We start from the raw sequence: 5739 nt of genomic DNA, 5'->3' as shown, positions 1-5739 counted from the left end.
CTAAGTGATGGAAGTTCTCTCTTATCGGGTGGTATTCCAGGGGCATAAGCCTATCATGGGTCGATCCCAGTTGATATGTACTGGAGGCAGCCTAATGGTCATAGTACAGTACAGTAATGATTACAAAGATGATAAGAACGAAGGTAAAGTGGTTGAATAAATACAATGTACAGGTTGTCACAAGTTCTAGTAAGTGTGGTCCACTCCTGTTATGATTTATTCACTTGTTTCTGATTTCTATTGAGCTCCTATATCATATGTGATTATCTACAGATTTACATACTCAGTAAATATTTCATACTGACGTCCCCCACAGGGGACCTGCATTTCATGCTGCAAGCACAGGTATCTCAGCTTATACACCGCACAAGTAGGAGCCAGGATATCCAGCTGCTTTTGGTGAGCTCCAATTTTCTTTTGGGCTTTTCGTGTTATATCCAATCACTTTTGGTATTGTATAGAAGTTAGTTATATGCCGAGGTGTGTCCCGACCTTATTTAAACTCTGTGTATTATCTAAAGGCTTTGTAGACCTAATGTACAGTCAAGGTGGTGTTTTGTTAATAGATGTGATGGCTCCAACGGCCAAGTATTATATATACATCTATATGTGTGCTCGAGCTTATACAGGTAATTATTTCCTTTTATATGCGACATGATGCTGTCCGAATTTTGGCTTGTCATAGAGGTATGCATGGGAAGTATAAGGTTATGAGCTGGTTCTCCCGAGCCTCCTCGATTACGGGTGCTAGTCCGCCCCAATAGGATTTGAGGCGTGACAGTCTCCTTCTTCCTTTGTTTACCCTTTTTTCAACTTCATGGTTCTTTTTTTCAAGATTGAGCCGTACCCTTTCATCCATCTTCTTCATTGCCTCAGATCTTTTACATCCATCCAGGCTTATCATAAGATCACTAGACAAAGAGGTAAAATCCAAGGGGGTAAGGGTATTTATGCCATAAACACACTCAAAGGGAGTCATTCCCATACTTAAGTGTATTACCTGATTGTATACAAATTCCACCAAGGGTAGGTAATTTTCCCATGAAGCCATTTTACATTTAACCATAGAACGTAGCATAGACTCTAAGGTTCTATTTACTACCTCTGTTTGGGCATTAGTTTGTGGGTGGTAAGACGTGGAGAAAAGCAACTTTGTTCCAAGCCTACCCCATATGGACTTCCAAAAGAGACTTAGGAACTTAGAGTCCTGATCACTCACAATAGTCCTTGGGATCCCGTGAAGCTTTATAACATGTTCAACAAATAATGAAGCTACACTAGGATCATCGTCGGTTTGAGCACATGTAATGAAATGAGCCATTTTGGAGAATCTATCAACAACAACAAAAATACTATCTCGACCCTTTCTAGTCCTTGGCAGCCCCAAAAAAAAGTCCATGGATATATCGAACCAAGGCCTAAGGGGAGTGGGAAGTGGGATGTACATTCCTTGAGGTAGGAGGCGAGATTTCGCACTCCAGCAACCCATACATTGGCCACAAACTTTAGCAACATCTTTGCGCATTTTGGGCTAATAGAATTGCTCCTCTAAGATACTGAGGGTCTTGTCAACCCCAAAATGACCCATGAGACCACCATTATGTGCCTCTCTCTCAAATAATTCCCTCCATGAACTAGAAGGAACACACAACCTCCTCTCTTTGAACAAATAACCATCTAACCGAGAGTAGGAGGAATTGCCATTCTCTTTAAGCCATCGGTCCCTTCCCAACTCTTCACATTTCCTAAAATAGGAGAAAATGTAGGATCCTCGGGATATGACATTCACAAGCTCTCATATCCCATCAACTTCGAAGACAAGGTAGCAATAAGCACATGCTTTCTCGACAACACATCGGCAACAATACTTTCCTTCCCTTTTTTGTAATGAATTACATAAGGGAAAGTCTCAATAAACTCAATCCACTTAGCATGACGCCTACTCAAATTGTCTTGGCTCTTAAGGTATTTCAATGATTCATGATCCGTTCATATCACAAACTCCTTAGGCCACAAATAAAGTTGCTAATTTCCCAAAGCTCTAACAAGGGCGTACAACTCCAAATCATAAGTCGAATAATTAAGAGTTGCCCCTTTGATATTTTCACTAAAATAAGCAACAGACTTGCCTTCTTGCATCAAAACAAACCCAATACCAACCTTACTAGAATCACACTCAACTTCAAACATCTTATCAAAATAGGGCAATTGCAACAAAGGTGCCGAGATGAGCGTAGCTTTTAAGGCTTCAAAATCCTTAGCTTGCTCATCACCTAACTTTAAAGGGTTGGTCTTTTCTAATAACCTCGGTCAAGGGGATGCTATGTAGCTAAAAAACTTGACAAACCTTCTATAAAAGCTCGCCAACCCATGAAAACTTTGGGTTTCTCCAATAGTCTTAGGGGTCGGCCAACTTCGTATAGAGTCTATCTTGGATTCATTCACTTCCACACCCCTTGAACTTACAAAAAAACCTAAGAAAACCACTTTATCAACACCAAAAGAACACTTCTCCATGTTGGCATACAACTTCTCCTTTCGAAGCACATCAAATACATACCTCAAATGCATCACATGATCATCAATAGATTTACTATATACCAACACATCATCAAAGTAAACCACCACAAATTTTCCAATATAAGGCTTCATTATATGATTCATTAGCCTTATAAAGGTGCTAGGAGCATATGGTAAGGCCAAAGGGCATGACCAGCCACTCATATCGACCAAATTTGGTCTTGAATGCGGTCTTCTACTTATCACCGGGTTGCATACAAATCTGGTGGTAGCCTTTCCTAAGATCCACTTTAGAAAAGACACCATGGAGATCATCTAACAGATTATCTAGCCTAGGGATAGGATGACGATACCTTATAGTGATTTTGTTGATGGCTCTACAATCAACACACATGCGCCAAGTTCCGTCTTTCTTTGGTACCAAAAGCACCGGGACAGAACATGGACTCAAACTTTCTTTGATGTAGCCTTTGTTGAGAAGCTCCTCAACTTGTCTCCCAATCTTCTTAGTGTCCATAGGATTGCTCCTATTAACCGATTTGTTAGGAAGTTGTGAACCTGGCACCAAATCAATTTGGTGCTCAATTCCCAGAATCGGGGGCAATCTTTGTGGTAATTCTTATGGGAATACATCATCAAAATCCTAAAAAACAAGTGAAATATAAGGGTGAAGAGAAGAAGTAAAATTAGAAAAAGAAGAAGAGACGTTAGTATTAAGGGCATGAGCTAGGAGGAGCATAGGAGTGTCTATGTCTTGTTCCTTGAACAAATCCTTCCTCCTAGACAACATAAACATGGGTCCTTAACCCTTTTGAGCCTTAGAATTAGTAGCTTCTCCCTTAGAAAAGGTAGAACCCCAGACCTCCCCTTTTTGCCTCTTTTTGATTTCTTGTCTTTTGCCCCCCTTGTCTTTCAACTCTCTTAATTTTTGATGTATCTCATTCAGTTGGGAGGGTGATAGTGGGTGTAATGTGAACTTCTTACCATCATGAACAAGTGAGTAAGTATTCAACCTCCCATCATGCTTGGTAGATTTTTCATATTGCCATGGTCTACTAAGTAGCAAATGACATGCTTGCATTGGAATGACATCACAGCAAGCTTCATCTTGGTAGTTTCCTACCATGAACTTGATCATCCATTGTCGGGTCACTTTTAACTCACCACATTCATTGAGCCATTGTAGTTTGTAAGGATTAACATGAGGAGTGGTAGAAATTTTCAATAAATCCACCATTGTAGAACTAGCAACATTTGTGCAACTTTCACTATCAATCACCATTGTGTACACCCCTCCCTTAATCAAGCATTTTGTGTGAAACAAGTTCTCTCTGTGAATCGGATCTTTAAGTTCCTTACTTACCATATCCCTCCTCACCACATAATTAGGAACTATACACTCTTCATCTTGTGGCCAAGTGTATTCTTCCTCACAATCATCACAAGTAGTTTCGGGTTCACCATCACAAAACTCTCCATTTTGCACACCAACATCATCAACCTCAGGTTCAAGATCAAATTCCTAACCTAGGTAGTACAACCTACCTTCACTTAGGATCACATTCCTACGAGTAGCATACTCACTTTCCCGATGACTCCATCCTTGACACTTGAAACATTGAAGGCCTTTCGGATTAAGAGTAGGAAGCTTATTACCTTTAGGTCTAGTGGGGTATTTTGGCACTTGTTTGACCTTGGATTGATTGACAAAATTTGAGGGTTCCTTACCTTTACCTAAACCCAAAACTTGCTGATTTGGACCTTTGGAGTAGACCCAACCCGAATTGGGTGCTTGGGGTCTTGGCTTGTACCTTTCGTTGTTCTCTTTCCCAATTTCCATGGCGGCTTGGAAGACTTCCACCACGGTTCCAAACTTGTGAAGAGTTAAATGAGAGGAGATGTCCTTGTTCAACCTAACCTTGAAGAGAATAACATCATGTTGCACTTGTTCACCTCTATGGTCAAGCTTCAAGACAAGTTTCTGAAATTCGTCATGATAGGCCATGCCACTCTTGTTTCCTTGCCTTAGATTGTAAAGCTTGGCAAGAATCTCATGCGTATAATGCTCCGGTACATATCTTTCTCTCATAAATCTCTTCAATATATCCCAAGGAGGTGGTTAGCCATCAATCAACACATCATCAAATCTTTTGGTGTAATCCCACCAAGTGTTTGCATATCTTTCAAAGTGAGCAATAGCATAGCAACTTTTCTTTTCTTCAGAAAGGTCATTCACTTGAAAAATCTCTTCACAAGCAGATTCCCAAGCTAAGTACACTTCCGGATCACTCTCACCTTTGAAAATTGGAATGCCAACCTTGATTGAATTAATGTCAATGTCTCAGATTCTTGGTTGATCACCATACCCATGCCTTGCATCTTGCCCCTGGAATCTACCATAAGGCCCTCTTTGATCATGTATTTCCCTCATTTCTTCTTTAAACCAATAATCATCATTAGAAATATCATAACCTTCTTGCTCCCCTCTACCATAATCCTCAATTTAGGTGGGTGGGTTTTGGATTTGAGGCCTTTGGGGAAGTAGGTTTGGTCTTTGGTTATGTGGTACTTGAACTTGTGGCATTGGAGGTGGTAGATGGTAAGGTCTTTGGTACATGGGATTTGGCATTTGGTAAGTGGTATTTTGTAGAGGTATTTGGTTTGGATTTGGTGGTGGAGCTTGAGTTCCAAGTCCCTCTTGTTGGACTTAGTTTATTTGGTGAGGTATTGGCCTTTGTAGGGTCCGGTTAGGAGAGGTTTGGGATTGGTTTAGTGGCTGGTTTTGTGGAACTCTTGGAGGATAAAGCATTTGGTGGAGGGTTTCGGGTGTTATAGTCATGGAAGAGTTATTGGCTTGGATGCTAGAGGATGCATGGTAGGGATTAGGAGTAGAAGGTTGTGAGTTCATCCTACTTTCAACACAATCAAGCCTTCCACTAAAAGTGGAAATTTCACCCTTCATAGTCACCATTTCACCCCTCATAACATCCACATTACTTCTCAAGGCATCATTATCATTCTTCATTTCTCGGGCAAGGGCATCAAACCGAGTCATCAAGGCTCCAATAGTATCATTTCTCAAAGGTTGGGAAGTAGTATCTCCGGATTCCATGGCAAATGTACCTAAAAAGAGCAAAAAAAAACAGAAAGCAAAAAAAAAACCTACCAAACGAGCAAACAAGTTAGTTCAAAAGCCTCACTTCACTCACACTCAACCTC

Source organism: Capsicum annuum, chromosome 6 (genome assembly GCF_002878395.1).
Source record: "Capsicum annuum cultivar UCD-10X-F1 chromosome 6, UCD10Xv1.1, whole genome shotgun sequence".
NCBI lineage: Eukaryota > Viridiplantae > Streptophyta > Magnoliopsida > Solanales > Solanaceae > Capsicum > Capsicum annuum.
This window is presented reverse-complemented; position numbering follows the sequence as displayed.